Source organism: Rana temporaria, chromosome 4 (assembly GCF_905171775.1).
Source record: "Rana temporaria chromosome 4, aRanTem1.1, whole genome shotgun sequence".
NCBI lineage: Eukaryota > Metazoa > Chordata > Amphibia > Anura > Ranidae > Rana > Rana temporaria.
Window position 1 is genome coordinate 17,018,344 of NC_053492.1, and position 13,779 is coordinate 17,032,122.

The 13,779-nt window shown below is 44.7% G+C and overlaps 1 pseudogene; it reads right to left on the bottom strand.

Annotated features, from left to right (window-relative positions):
* Positions 1 to 1,682: 1,682 nt before the first annotated feature.
* LOC120935560 overlaps positions 1,683 to 13,779 on the bottom strand; it is a 30,520-nt pseudogene continuing 18,423 nt past the window's right edge.

A 13,779-nucleotide genomic window follows, 5' to 3' on the forward strand; every position in this document is an offset into this window, starting at 1 on the left:
AGCCGGCCGGCTTCTCTCTGCTTTTATCTATTTGCGATTTTGTAAGTGCAAACTTTTTATTTATTAAACGATTACTGGTAACGTACTTCACTATGTGGGTCCTGTTATTCCTTTCATGTATCCATTGAACATGCACATCGGAGGATTCTAGGACATAATAATCACAGCCCAGGATTTTCAAAGGCCCTGGCTAGGGTTTTAGCCACATGCTGGTTTATTTATACGCTCTGTTAAGCCTCCTAATTATAGGGTGTTGGTGGTGGTGGTTCCATAAGTCACAATATACCTCATGTGTGTTCCGGTTCTTGTCATACTTCACCATTGAGTGTTCTTTTCTGTGACACGCTTCAATACCGTGGATTCGTTGGAGGTCTCAACATTCATCCCCCCCCCCCCCTGTGAGGATCGCTTAAAGGCCCTGGCTGGGGTTTGCAGCCGCAAGCATTTATTGCTTGCCATGTGGTAAGCCTCCAATTTTTACTAATTCGTGATGGTGGTTATCGCACATGCTCTTCTCCAGAACATTTATTCACTATAATATGAACTATACCTATTGCGGATATACTGGGACTGAGTTTTTCTATTAATTTCAGAGCTTCCCATTGTTTTTGGGTTTATTGGCTTCAATTTTATGCATTTTATTTCATATCAATTTTATTGTTTAGGTATATACATTTAACCAGCGCAACATTTCCTTTTTTCCATACCAGTACCTATCAGTGCCACCTATCAGTGCCACCTCTCTATGCTGACTATTAATCTCCATCAGTGCCACCTATCAGTGCAGCCTCATCAGTGCCCACCGGTGCTGCCTCATCAGTGCCCATCAGTGCCACCTATAAGTGCCCATCAGTGCCACCTCATCGGTCTCATACTTTGTTTTATAACAAAATATGAAAAACTTTTTTTCCCAACATTTTCTGTCTTTTTTTTGTTTGTTTAGCAAAAAAAAAAAAAACCCCAGAGGTGATTAAATACCACCAAAAGAAAGATCTATTTGTATGACCGGACTCTGTATGGCTCAATACCGCTTTCCCCCTGATAACTTAAAGGATCACTAAAGGAAAAACATGTTTTTGCTGAAATGACTGTTTACAGGGTATAGAGACATAATAGTTAACTGACTTTTAAAAACGATTAAAAATAGATAAAAATCAATCATATAATGTGCCTCTTAGATGCAAAAACGAAACTGAAAGTAGTTTAGTCTTTGCATGTTATTTTATGCCTCTGTGCTGGACAGTGCCATAGAGAGTCATGGCTAGGAAAATGAAACTAAACTCTCCCATGACTTTTTTCATACGGAGCCAGACAACCAGGAAGTGCCCAGAACAGAGCAGTTTTACAGCAACATCAGAGCAAAAACGACCAATGAGGACATGAAACCAGGACTGCAGTAAGGTAAAGGAAGCTATTTAGCTAAAAAAAAAGTGACCCTTTAAGTATAAATTTAACAGAGTTCTGTTTGAATTTTAAGGTTTTATTTCTTTAAAGAATAATATTAACTGTATAATATAACATAAAAAGGTAACATTTGTAACATAACAACATGTCTTTAATATAAAACATTCTGTTTGTTCACTGGCTGATGTTTGTGAAGATTGCACACCTGCGGAAAACAATTCCCTCACTGGGGGAAGAAATGCGGCTTCTCACATATTATGAGATCTTTAAAGCCTAACTCAGGACAAGAATACGGCTTCTCTCCTGTGAGACCCCTGATGTGTAGCAAGACTTGATTTCTGTGTAAAAGATTTCCCGCACTCAGGACAGGAATATGGCTTCTCTCCTGTGAGACCTCTGATGTCTAGCAAGACTTGATTTCTGTGAAAAAGATTTCTTGCACTCAGGACAGGAATATGGCTTCTCCCCTGTGTGAGACCTCTCATGTCTAGCAAGACATGATTTCTGTATAAAAGATTTCCCGCACTCAGGACAGGAATATAGCTTCTCCCCTGTGTGAGACTTCCAATGTATAACAAGGTGTGATTTCAATGTAAAATATTTCTTGCACTCAGGACAGGAATATGGCTTCTCCCCTGTGTGAGACCTCTGATGTAAAACAAGGCTTGATTTCTGTGAAAAAGATTTCTTGCACTCAGGACAGGAATATGGCTTCTCCCCTGTGTGAGACCTCTGATGTCTAACAAGTTTTGATTTCAGTGTAAAAGATTTCCCGCACTCAGGACAGGAATACGGCTTTTCCCCTGTGTGAGACCTCTGGTGTATAACAAGGCTTGATATCCATGTAAAAGATTTCTTGCACTCAGGACAGGAATATGGCTTCTCACCTGTGTGAGACCTCTGATGTCTAACAAGGCCTGATTTCTGTGTAAACGATTTCCCGCACTCAGGACAGGAATATAGCTTCTCCCCTGTGTGAGACCTCTGATGTATAACAAGGCTTGATATCCATGTAAAAGATTTCTTGCACTCAGGACAGGAATATGGCTTCTCCCCTGTGTGAGACCTCTGATGTCCAACAAGTTTTGATTTCAGTGTAAAAGATTTCCCGCGCTCAGGACAGGAATATGGCTTCTCCCCTGTGTGAACCCTCTTCGACTTTTTCCCTCTGTGAGATCTTTGATGTAGAACAAGTTCTGATTTCTGTGCAAACCTTTTTCTACACTCAGGACAGGCATATCGTTTTTTCCCTGTGTGGCAACACTGATGTCTATAAAGATGGGACTTCTTTGAAAAATATTTCCCGCACTTAGGGCAGCAATTAGACTGTTTCCCTTGGTGGGAGCTTCGATGTAGAACAAGTTCTGATTTCTGTGCAAACCTTTTCCTACACTCAGGACAGGAGTACAGTCTTTTCCCTGTGTGAGAATACTGATGTTTGTAAAGACGGGATGCACGAGAAAAACATTTTCTACATTTAGAACAGGAATGTGGCTTCCCACCCGTGTGAGATCTCTGGTGTACGGTAAGACTTGATTCAGAATTAAAACTTTCCCCACGTTCAGGACAGGAAAACTTTTCCTCCACCTGAATTCTGGCACCATCCCTCACAGTACGAGGTTGCTCAGCATCAGAAGGATCTGATGGTCCATCCACATTGGGAAGTCCACCATCCATAGCTGAGCTCATTGCCTTTTCTCCTGCAGGATCTCTTGTGACGTTCTTATCTTCCATTTCACAGCTTGGAGATGAAATGAGACGGTCCATTGCATATTTCTTGGTGGTGTGTCCTAAAAAAATATAAAGACATGATCAATAGATATAAGAGAGTTAGTTCACTAAAATTGGTTCTAAAGTCTAACGATGTTTTGCCTTAATGCATTCCCTGCATTAAGGTAAGGCAGAAGATCCGACATCTGTAAGAGACTTACACTGTCGGATCTTAGGATGCGGATCCGCCGCTGGGGGCATTTTGAGTCGAAATGCCGCTTTGCGTATGCAAATGAGGACTTACGAAGATCCACAAAGCTTTTCAGCTTTGTGTTTTCTGCGTAAGTTTACGTTTGCATACGTAAAATTAGTTCTGCTTTTACAAAGTGTAAACTAGTAACACCTTGTAAAAACAGACCTTTTTTTCGATCGCCGCGTTTTTTTTAAAATTTTGATTTTTTTTTCCCGGCGCGTAACTTTTTTTTTACCCGACGCAACTTTATTGTCCCGTCGCAATCCACAAAGCCCGACGTAACGTAATTTCGCGCGCTGCCCGTCGGGAAAATGACGTCACGAGCATGCGCAGTACGGCCGGCGCGGGAGCGCGCCTCATTTAAAGGGGTGGTTCCCCTAAACATAAACTTTTGACATTGCATTTGCTATAATAATTACAGTTAGAATTGGCTGGTTTTATGTAAAAAATACCTCCGTACGAAGCGTTTGGTATATTCGATCCCACCGCCACTTCCGGGTACGATGCTGGCAGTGGGCGTTCCTTATTGATGGACAGGCATCCGACCGACGCATCCATCGCGTCACGAGATGCCGAAAGAAGCCAAACGTCGGTGCGCATGCGCCGTATAGAGCCGCACCGACGTTCGGCTTCTTTCGGCATCTCGTGACGCGATGGATGCGTCGGTCGGATGCCTGTCCATCAATTAGGAACGCCCACCGCCAGCATCGTACCCGGAAGTGGCGGTGGGAACGAATATACCAAACGCTACATACGGAGGTATTTTTTACATAAAACCAGCCGATTCTAACTGTAATTATTATAGCAAATGCAATGTCAAAAGTTTATTTTTAGGGGAACCACCGCTTTAAATTGGCATCGCCCCCTGGATGAGAAGACCGCCTTGCGACGGAGGCACTTAAGTTACACAGCCGAAAATTTCTAGGTAAGTGCTTTGTGGATCGGGCACTTAGGTAGAAATTTTCCGCAAGTGTAACTTAACTGCTAAAAGTTAAGTTAGGCAGGTTTTTTGTGGATTTGCCCCAACATTCTTTTAATTTAAAAAAATGATGCCTTCAATACTGAGCACTTTCGGCCATTCCTGCTCAGGACAATTTTCAGCTTTTAGTGCTGTCACACTTTGAATGACAATTGCGTGGTCATGCAACACTGTACCCAAACTCTTCCCACAAATAGAGCTTTCTTTTGGTGGTATTTGATCACCTCTGGGGTTTTATTTTTTGCTAAATAAACGAAAAAAGACCCACATTTTTGTCATAAAATGTTGTTTTCCCCTTCACTGACAGGCACTAATAAGGTGGCACTGATAAAGTGGCACTGATGAGGAGGCACTGATATATAGAATTTATGGGCACTGATAGGCAGCACTGATAGGCACCAATAGGCGGCACTGATATGCAGCACTGATGGACACTGACAGGCGACACTGATTGGCACTGACAAGTGGCACTGATGGGCAGCACTGATGATGAGGTACTGATAGATTACTGACAGGTGTTACTGCTGGGCACTGATTGGCACTGTAGTGGGCACTGATTGGCACTGTGGTGGGCTCTGATTGACACTGTGATGGGCACTTGCACACTTTATTGTGGGGACACTGCTGGGCACTGATTGGCATGTGATTAGCAGAACTGAGGGGGCTGTGCTGATAATTAATGTGCTGATTATCAGCACAGACCCCCCCCCCCTTCTGACAGGGAGAGTCGCTAATCGGTTCTCCCTGTCAGCGTGAACCTAGAAATGCCGTTTACCGGCACTTCCTGGTTCATGCGATGATGAGCTGTGATTGGTCACAGCTGATCACGTAGTAAGAAGCCTCTGACAGAGGCTTCTTATCACAATCGGAGATGCGGCATATCAGATTGACACACCGCACTGCGCACCCCCACGGGCGTGCTACGGCATGTTATCCTGCTGGACATCATATGACGCCCAGTCAGGATAACAGAACCACTTCCTGTCCGTCATCCTGCATACGGCGGGTGGGAAGTGGTTAGTATTACTTAAAATCAGGATTTCCTCTGGATTATATCGATTTTAGTGAGCCAATGTCCTCTGTGGATGACCCAACCGTCTGTAACTTCTCCCCTTCAGCCAACGGGTCATTGGTCCTCCTCCCAGATCACTTCTACATGCACACTACACAGCCTTATCAACAAATTAGCAGCCAATGGGGACTGGGAGGTGCATGGTCTTCACACAACCACAAGCCTAGACACTGGGTCATGTGATCTGTGCTAATAAAAAGGTTCAAAGTTCAGATTGCAGACTCTTCAGTGTAGAAGAAGTGTCCATAGGCTCGGGCTGATAAGCAGCACTGGAGGGTGTTTGGAGAAGTATTTTTTGCTGCTACTATAAGTATTTCAGTTTTCTATGTTCCTCCGTATTTTTCATCCAAACAAGACTGTTATGAGAGTTATAGTTATAGGTCAGCTCAAAGAAGAGGGACCAACCTAAGAAAATGCTACTGTAACTAGGATTGAAACACATACAGACTGGCGCAGGAAGCTGACAAAAACAAGACATGAAACAGTGGGTAGGATTCCCGCTTCAGCTCAGTACCCTCACATTGGCCCTGCTACTGACGCATTTCATCCTGATTTCATCCTGATCATAAATACGGATGAGCCGAACACCACCCTGTTGAGTTCGCACCAGAACCTGCGAACAGACCAAAAGTTTGTGTGAACTTTAGAACTATGGGACTCGAACGTTTGAAATCTAAAGTGCTGATTTTAAAGGCAAGTTATTGTCCTAAAAAGTGTTTGGGGACCTGGGTCCTGCCCCGGGGGACATGTATCAATGCAAAAAAAGTTTTAAAACCGGCCGGTTTTTCGGGAGCAGTGATTTTAATAATGCTTAACCACTTAAGACCCGGACCAAAATGCAGCTAAATGTCCCGGCCAGGTTTTGCGATTCGGCACTGCGTCGCTTTAACAGACAATTGCGCGGTCGTGCGATGTGGCTCCCAAACAAAATTGGCGTCCTTTTTTTCCCACAAATAGAGCTTTCTTTTGGTGGTATTTGATCACCTCTGCCGTTTTTATTTTTTGCGCTATAAACAAAAATAGAGCGACAATTTTGGAAAAAATGCAATATTTTTTACATTTTGCTATAATAAATATCCCCCAAAAATATATAAAAAAAAAAAAATGTCCTCAGTTTAGGCCGATACGTATTCTTCTACCTATTTTTGGTAAAAAAAAATTGCAATAAGCGTTTATCGGTTGGTTTGCGCAAAATTTATAGCGCTTACAAAATAGGGTATGGTTTTATTGCATTTTTATAAAAAAAAAAATTTTTACTACTAATGGCGGCAATCAGCAATTTTTTTCGTGACTGCGACATTATGGCGGACACTTCGGACAATTTTGACATATTTTTAGGACCATTGTCATTTTCACAGCAAAAAAGGCATTTAAAATGCATTGTTTATTGTGAAAATGACAGTTGCAGTTTGGGAGTTAACCACAGGGGGCGCTGTTGGGGTTATGTGTTCCCTGAAGTGTGTTTACAACTGTAGGGGGGTGTGGCTGTAGATGTGACGTCATCGATTGTGTCCCCCTATAAAAGGGATCACACGATCGATGACGGAGCCACAGTGAAGAACGGGGAAGCCGTGTTTACACACAGCTCTCCCCGTTCTTCAGCTCCGGGGACCGATTGCGGGACTCCATCGGCGATCGGGTCCGTGAGTCCCGCGTTCACGGTTACGGAGCTTCGGACCGGGTCGCGGGTGCGCGCCCGCGACCCCACGGCTGGGCTTAAAGGACAACGTACCTATACGTTGATGTGCCCAGCCGTGCCATTCTGCTGACGTATATCAGCGTAAAGGGGTCCTTAAGTGGTTAAAGTGAAACAATAAAAGTGAAATATTCCTTTAAATTTTATACCATGGGGGGGGTGTAAAGTATGCTTGTGAAATAGCGCATGTTTCCCGTGCGTAGAACTTTCTCTACTCAAAGTGTAATTTCTGAAGGAAAAAAAGTCATTTAAAATCACTCGCGGCTATAATGAATTGTCGTCTCCCGGGCAAAACAGAGAAAAGTCATTCATAAAAAAAAAAAAATGTGTGGGGGTTCCCCTAAATTTAATTACCAGGCCCTTCAGGTCTGGTATGGATATTAAATAAAAAAAAATGCGTGGGGTTCCCCCCCAAATATCCATTCCAAACCCTTCATGTCTGGTGGGGATTTTAAGGGGAACTCCACCCCAAATTTAAAAAAAAATGGCATGGAGTTCCGCCAAAAATCCACACCAGACTTCTTATCCGAGCACGCAACCTGGCAGGCCGCAGGAAAAGAGGGGGGACGAGAGAGCGCCCCCCCCCTCCTGAACCATACCAGGCCATATGCCCTCAACATTGGGAGGATGCTTTGGGATCTGTGACCCCTCAAAGCACCATGTCCCCATGTTGATGGGGACAATGGCCTCATCCCCACAACCCTTGCCCGGTGGTTGTGAGGGTCTGCGGGCGGGGGGGCTTATCGGAATCTGGAAGACCCCTTTAACAAAGGGGACCCCCAGATCCCGGCCCCCACCTATGTGAATTGGTAATGGGGTACATTGTACCTCTACCATTTCACTAAGAAAGTGTAAAGAATTGTAAAAAAAAAAACACACACCGTGGAGAAAGACCTTTATGGTTAAATATATATATTTATTTAAAGATATATATATATATTTATTAAAAATGGTTAATTTTATAAGTTTATTTTATATGTTATCTTTTTAAATTAATAAAGGGGCCTTTGTTGGCCATTTAATCCAGAAGGTGTCATGTGGTTAATTTAGTGGTAAGGTTATGTAAGGTTTTTTTTATAAGGTGGGTTAATTAGCAAGGACACATCAGTGCACCAGTCATGTAAATGAGTCTAGTATAACTTCTAAGGCCCCGTACACACGAGAGAATCGATCCGCTGAAATTGATCCGCGGATCGGTTTCAGCGGATAGATCCGCTGGCGTGTACGATCCAGCGGATATTTATCCGCGGATATATTTCGGGCCGACCGATTTCCAGCGGATAAAAATTTCTTAGCATGCTAAGAAATCTATCCGCTGGAATCGGCTCCAGCGGATCGATCCGGTGGTCTGTACAGACTCACCAGATCTATCCGTCCGAACCCATCCCTCGCATGCGTCGTAATGATTCGACGCATGCGTGGAATTCCTTATATGACAGCGTCGCGCACGTCGCCGCGGCATCATCGCGGCGACGGCGCGACACGTCATCGCGATGGGAATTTGGCGCGGATTTCGATCCGATGGTGTGTACACTCCATCGGATCAAAATCCTCAGAGGATTTATCCGCGGAAACGGTCCGGAGGACCGTATCCGCGGATAAATCCTATCGTGTGTACTAGGCATACGAGTCTTTCCCAATTGTTGTTTGTGCTAATTAACCCTGCAATTGTATGAAAGTGTTCTGTGGTGATATTTATGATAATGTGTATGACAGAAGCCACTGCCACTGTGTGTTTTGGAAGGGACTATGGCCCAGAAGAGACTGAGAGACTTGGTGACAAGCTGGCATTGAGATAATGTAATGTATGTAATGCTACATCCCTTCTCCCCCATCCCCCCTCTTGTTGCTGTGTTTAATTGTGTTGGTTCATGGCTGGTAGACAATGGTCTGGACTGGAGACATCTCTCTCCGCAGGGGATGTGTAGGGAGGGGCTGCCTGCTTATCATAATCCCTTTATGTTTCAACTGTAGTTTCTGTTTCAATGTAGAGTTCCCATTGGTTCTTCCTTGTCCCCTACCCCCTCTATGACAAGGCTAACTGTGTTTAAAGGTGTATGTATTGTACTTAATAAAGGCCCAGATTCACAGAGAGTGGGTGCACATTACACCGCTGTAGGGCAAACAATGTACGCTACGCTAACGCAGCGCAGAGAGGCAAGCATGGAATTCAGCAAGCCAGTGCTCCCAACGCTGTGCCAACGTGGCATGGGTTTCGAAGGCGTAAGCCGGCGTAGGTAGAAGTGGGCGTGACCCATGCAAATGAGGCGTGACCCCATGCAAATGATGGGCCGAGCGCCAGACAGATACGTATAACGAACTGCGCATGCGCCGTGACGTGGACGCATCCCTCTGCGCCTGCTCACAATCATGTCGGTACAACTGCCTAAACTACGCCGGATCACTGCGTATGGCGTGACCGTAACCTATGCCCAGCCAGACACACGTCCAACGTAAAATACGACGGCTTGGGTTCCCTGGTGCAGACCTTTGCATGTTTGCACCTCCTTTATGGGGCATAACTTTACGCCGGACGTACAACTTACGCGCACCTCGCGGAGCCTGCGTCGGGCGCACGTACATTCGTGAATCGCTGTATTTCCCTCATTTGCATATTTGAATGGGTAATCAATGGGAGCGCCAACTTGCGTCCAGCCTAAATGTGCACCCATCCTACGCCGGCGTAGGCAAGTTACGTCAGCGGGGTGAAACCTGTTTTTAGGCGCATATCTGTTTGTGGGTCGGGCGCACAGATACGACGGCGCACATTTGCACTTACGTCAGCGTAACTTGTTATACGTTGGTGTAAGAGCTTTGTGAATCTGGGCCAAAGAGTTTATGCTCTGCATGTTTAACCCTTAACAACTGTGTGGCTTGTCTCGTGATTGAGGGGTTAAGGGCTGGTTATGGCGAATCTTGAGGCTGCGGGTGGGTTTGGAGACACAGGTCTAACGGATGTGCCCACTTGGGGTATCCGAGATCCGTCACAATGTGTATTGTAGTTAGGAAATCACATCGACTGCTTTAAGGGATTAGTTCATTAGCTCATGCTAATTGATGTTTCTGGTTACAGGTGTATTGTTAGAGTATTATGAGCAGGAGGAGGAACTTCCTCTTTAACTGCATAAAAGACTGTGGGCCAGATCCTCAAAAGAGATACGCAGGCGGATCTGCTGTTCCGCCTGCGTATCCCTGTTTCTATCTTTGGAACTGATCCACAGAATCAGTTTCCAAGAGATAGACAGAAGATCCGGCAGGTGTAATAGTTTTACACTGCCGGATCTTAAGATGCAGTACCGCGACCGCCGCTGGGGGCATTCATCGTCGAAATTACGCGTCGGGTATGCTAATGAGGAGCTATGTCAATCCTCAAAGATTTTTCGCGTTCGCTACGTCGCCGCTACGTTAGTTTCCCGTCGCTTAGTTACACTTTTGTAAAGCAGCCCTACTTTTACACAGCAGGCGTACTGCTGTGTAAAGTATGGCCGTCCTTCCCGCGTCAAATTTTAAAATTTGACGTCGATTGCGTAAGCCGTACGGGAATACGGAAAATACGCTACGCCCCGCGCCGATCAAAAAATTATGTCACGTCACGCAAAGCACGTCGGGAAATTTGCGTCACAAGCATGTGCAGTACGTCCGGCGCGGGAGCGCGCCTAATTTAAATGGGACTCGCCCCATTAGATCAGGAACGCCTTGCGCCGGACGGATTTGAGTTACACCGCCACAAATTTCCAGGTAAGTGTGTTGTGGATCGATACCTAACTTAGGAAATTTGCGGCAGTGTAACTTAAATCTGTTAAGTTACGTTGCGCTGCTGGGCTGTGGATCTGGCCCTGTATTCTTGTTCCAATAAACAGTCCATGTTCAGCAAACAAACGAGTGTTGTCTTGTTTTGTGCTTGATAGCGGTTGGAATATCTGATATCTATATTCAGACTGGGAGGAAGCGGTATATGACGAAAGCACCTAAGCGGAGTGTGGGACGTTTCGTTACATTATGCTATGTGGATTTCATTTTATGTGAGTTAAATGTGTAATAAATGTATGGGGGTTTGAAATATATTACACTATGGCGGTCCTTCTGGCATATTTTGCAATGTGCAAGGTTATCACATTGCAAGCGGGGGAGCCTACCCTTAAAAGGTACATGCACCCATTTTTAACCGTCTAGTGAGGGCAGAGCGACATATAACCTAGTGTGTACCTTCTGGAGAAGTTCCAATGCGCATCATGACCTATATGATGTGCGTCATGTATTGAAGGTGAGGGCACTATATGCAGAGTTGTGGGACACAGGTAAATTTCATGATTTGTAGTTGTGGCTACACAATTGATCAATTAGAGAATAACACAAGACCATAATCACATTTTCTGGACCTTACGTCAGCAGTAATATTATTCTTGTTGTGGAGTTGAGCACTGGCACAGTGTGTATACTAGGGTTTTGATGACTGTTACATAATTTTAATTGTGGATACATTTCCCATTAGTATTAGTATTTGTGTGTTATTATTTTTTTAACTTACCTGTATCTGGTTTGGGTATTGTTGTATGTGTATGTCTTAGCAGTGCAGCACCATTATAGTATATATATATATTGGCCCAGATTCAAGAAGCACTTGCGCCCGCGCAACCATAGGTTGCGCGGCGCAAGGGCTTACTTGCTCCGGTGTAACGAGTGCTCCTGATTCAGGAACCTCGTTACACCGACTGCAGCCTAGGATATGACAGACATAAGCCTCCTTATGCCTTCACATCCCAGGCTGCATTCTTGCGTTGGCCGCTAGGGGGCGCGGCCTTTGTGATCGGCGTATAGTATGCAAATTGCATACTACCACCGATTCACAAAAGTTGCGCGGGCCCTGCGCACGCAAGGTACGGAGTTTCCGTACGGCCACTTTAGCATAAGGCTGCTCCTGCTAATAGCAGGCGCAACCAATGCTAAAGTATAGCTGCGCTTCCCGCTCGCGACGTTCAAATTTTACGTAGTTTACGTAAGTGAACCGTGAATGGCGCTGGACGCCATTCACGTTCACTTAGAAGCAAATGACGTCCTTGCGACGTCATTTGCCGCAATGCACGTCGGGAAAGTTTCCCGACGGAGCATGCGCTGTTAGCTCGGCGCGGGAGCGCGCCTAATTTAAATGATTCCCGCCCCCGGTGGGATCATTTACATTAGGCGCCCTTACGCAGGGCTATTTAGCATATCGCCCGCGCAATTTACGGAGCAACTGCTCCGTGAATCGCGGGCAAAGCGCAATATTTGCGTGGGCGCAGAGAAAAATTTTTGCTCTTTGCCCACGCAAATATTGCGCGATTCTACCTGAATCTGGGCCATTGTCTTTGATGTGGGAACACATATTAGGAATCAGCAGCAGCACTTATTTCACTAGTGGATTAGGATTTGGTTGTGCAGGAGTATTTGTATACATTGTACTGTAGTATAGAAATTGGACATTACTGATTCCTAATGCCGCATACACACCATCACTTTATGTGATGAAAAAAAACGACATTTTCTGTGAAGTAAAAAACGACGTTTTTGAAACTTCAATTTTCAAAGATGAAGTTGCCTACACACCATCGTTTTTCTCACAATGTTCTAGCAAAGCGAGGTTACGTTCCACCACTTTTTTCCATTGAAGCTCGCTTCATAAGTAGCTTCTGGGCATGCGTGGATGAAAAAACTTTGTTTTAAACGACGCTTTTGCTACACACGGTCAATTTCTGTGAAGTAAAAGTTGACGTTTTGAAAAACGACACATAAAATTGAAGCATGCTTCAATTTTTTTTGGTCGTTTTTTAGAAGACATAAAACAACGTTTTCCCCCACACACGGTCAATTAAAGTGACGTTTTTAAAAACGTCATTTTTTTTCATCACATAAAACGACCGTGTGTACGCGGCATTAGATTCAGTTCTTCTTGACTCCAATGGCATTCAAATTCAGCAAGTTCACCCATCCTGTCTCAAACCGGACCTAGGTAGGTTCAACACATCACTATACATACAGTATCTCACAAAAGTGAGTACACCCCCACATTTCTGTAAATATTTTATTCTATAATTTCACGTGACACCACTGAAGAAATGACACTTTGCTACAATGTTGTGTAGTGAGTGTACAGCTTGTATAACAGTGTAAGTTTGTTGTCCCCTCAAAATAACTCAACACACAACCATTAATGTCTAAACCGCTGGCAACAAAAGTGAATACACCCCTAAGTGAAAATGTCCAAATTGGGCCCAAAGTGGTAATATTTTGTGTGGCCACCATTATTTTCCAGCACTGCCTTAACCCTTTTGGGCATGGAGTTCACCAGAGCTTCACAGCTTGCCACTGGAGTCCTCTTCCCCTCCTCCATGATGACATCACAGAGCTGGTGGATGTTAGAGACCTTGCGTTCCTCCACCTTCCGTTTGAGGATGTCCCTCAGATAATCAATAGGGTTTAGGTCTGGAGAAATGCTTGGTCAGTCCAACGCCTTTACCCTCATCTTCTTTAGCCTGGCAGTGGTCATCTTGGAGGTGTGTTTGAGGTCATTATCATGTTGGAATACCGCCCTGCAGCCCAGTCTCTGAAGGGAGGAGATTATGCTCTGCTTCAGTATGTCACAGTACATGTTGGCATTCATGGATCCCTCAATGAACTGTAGATCCCCA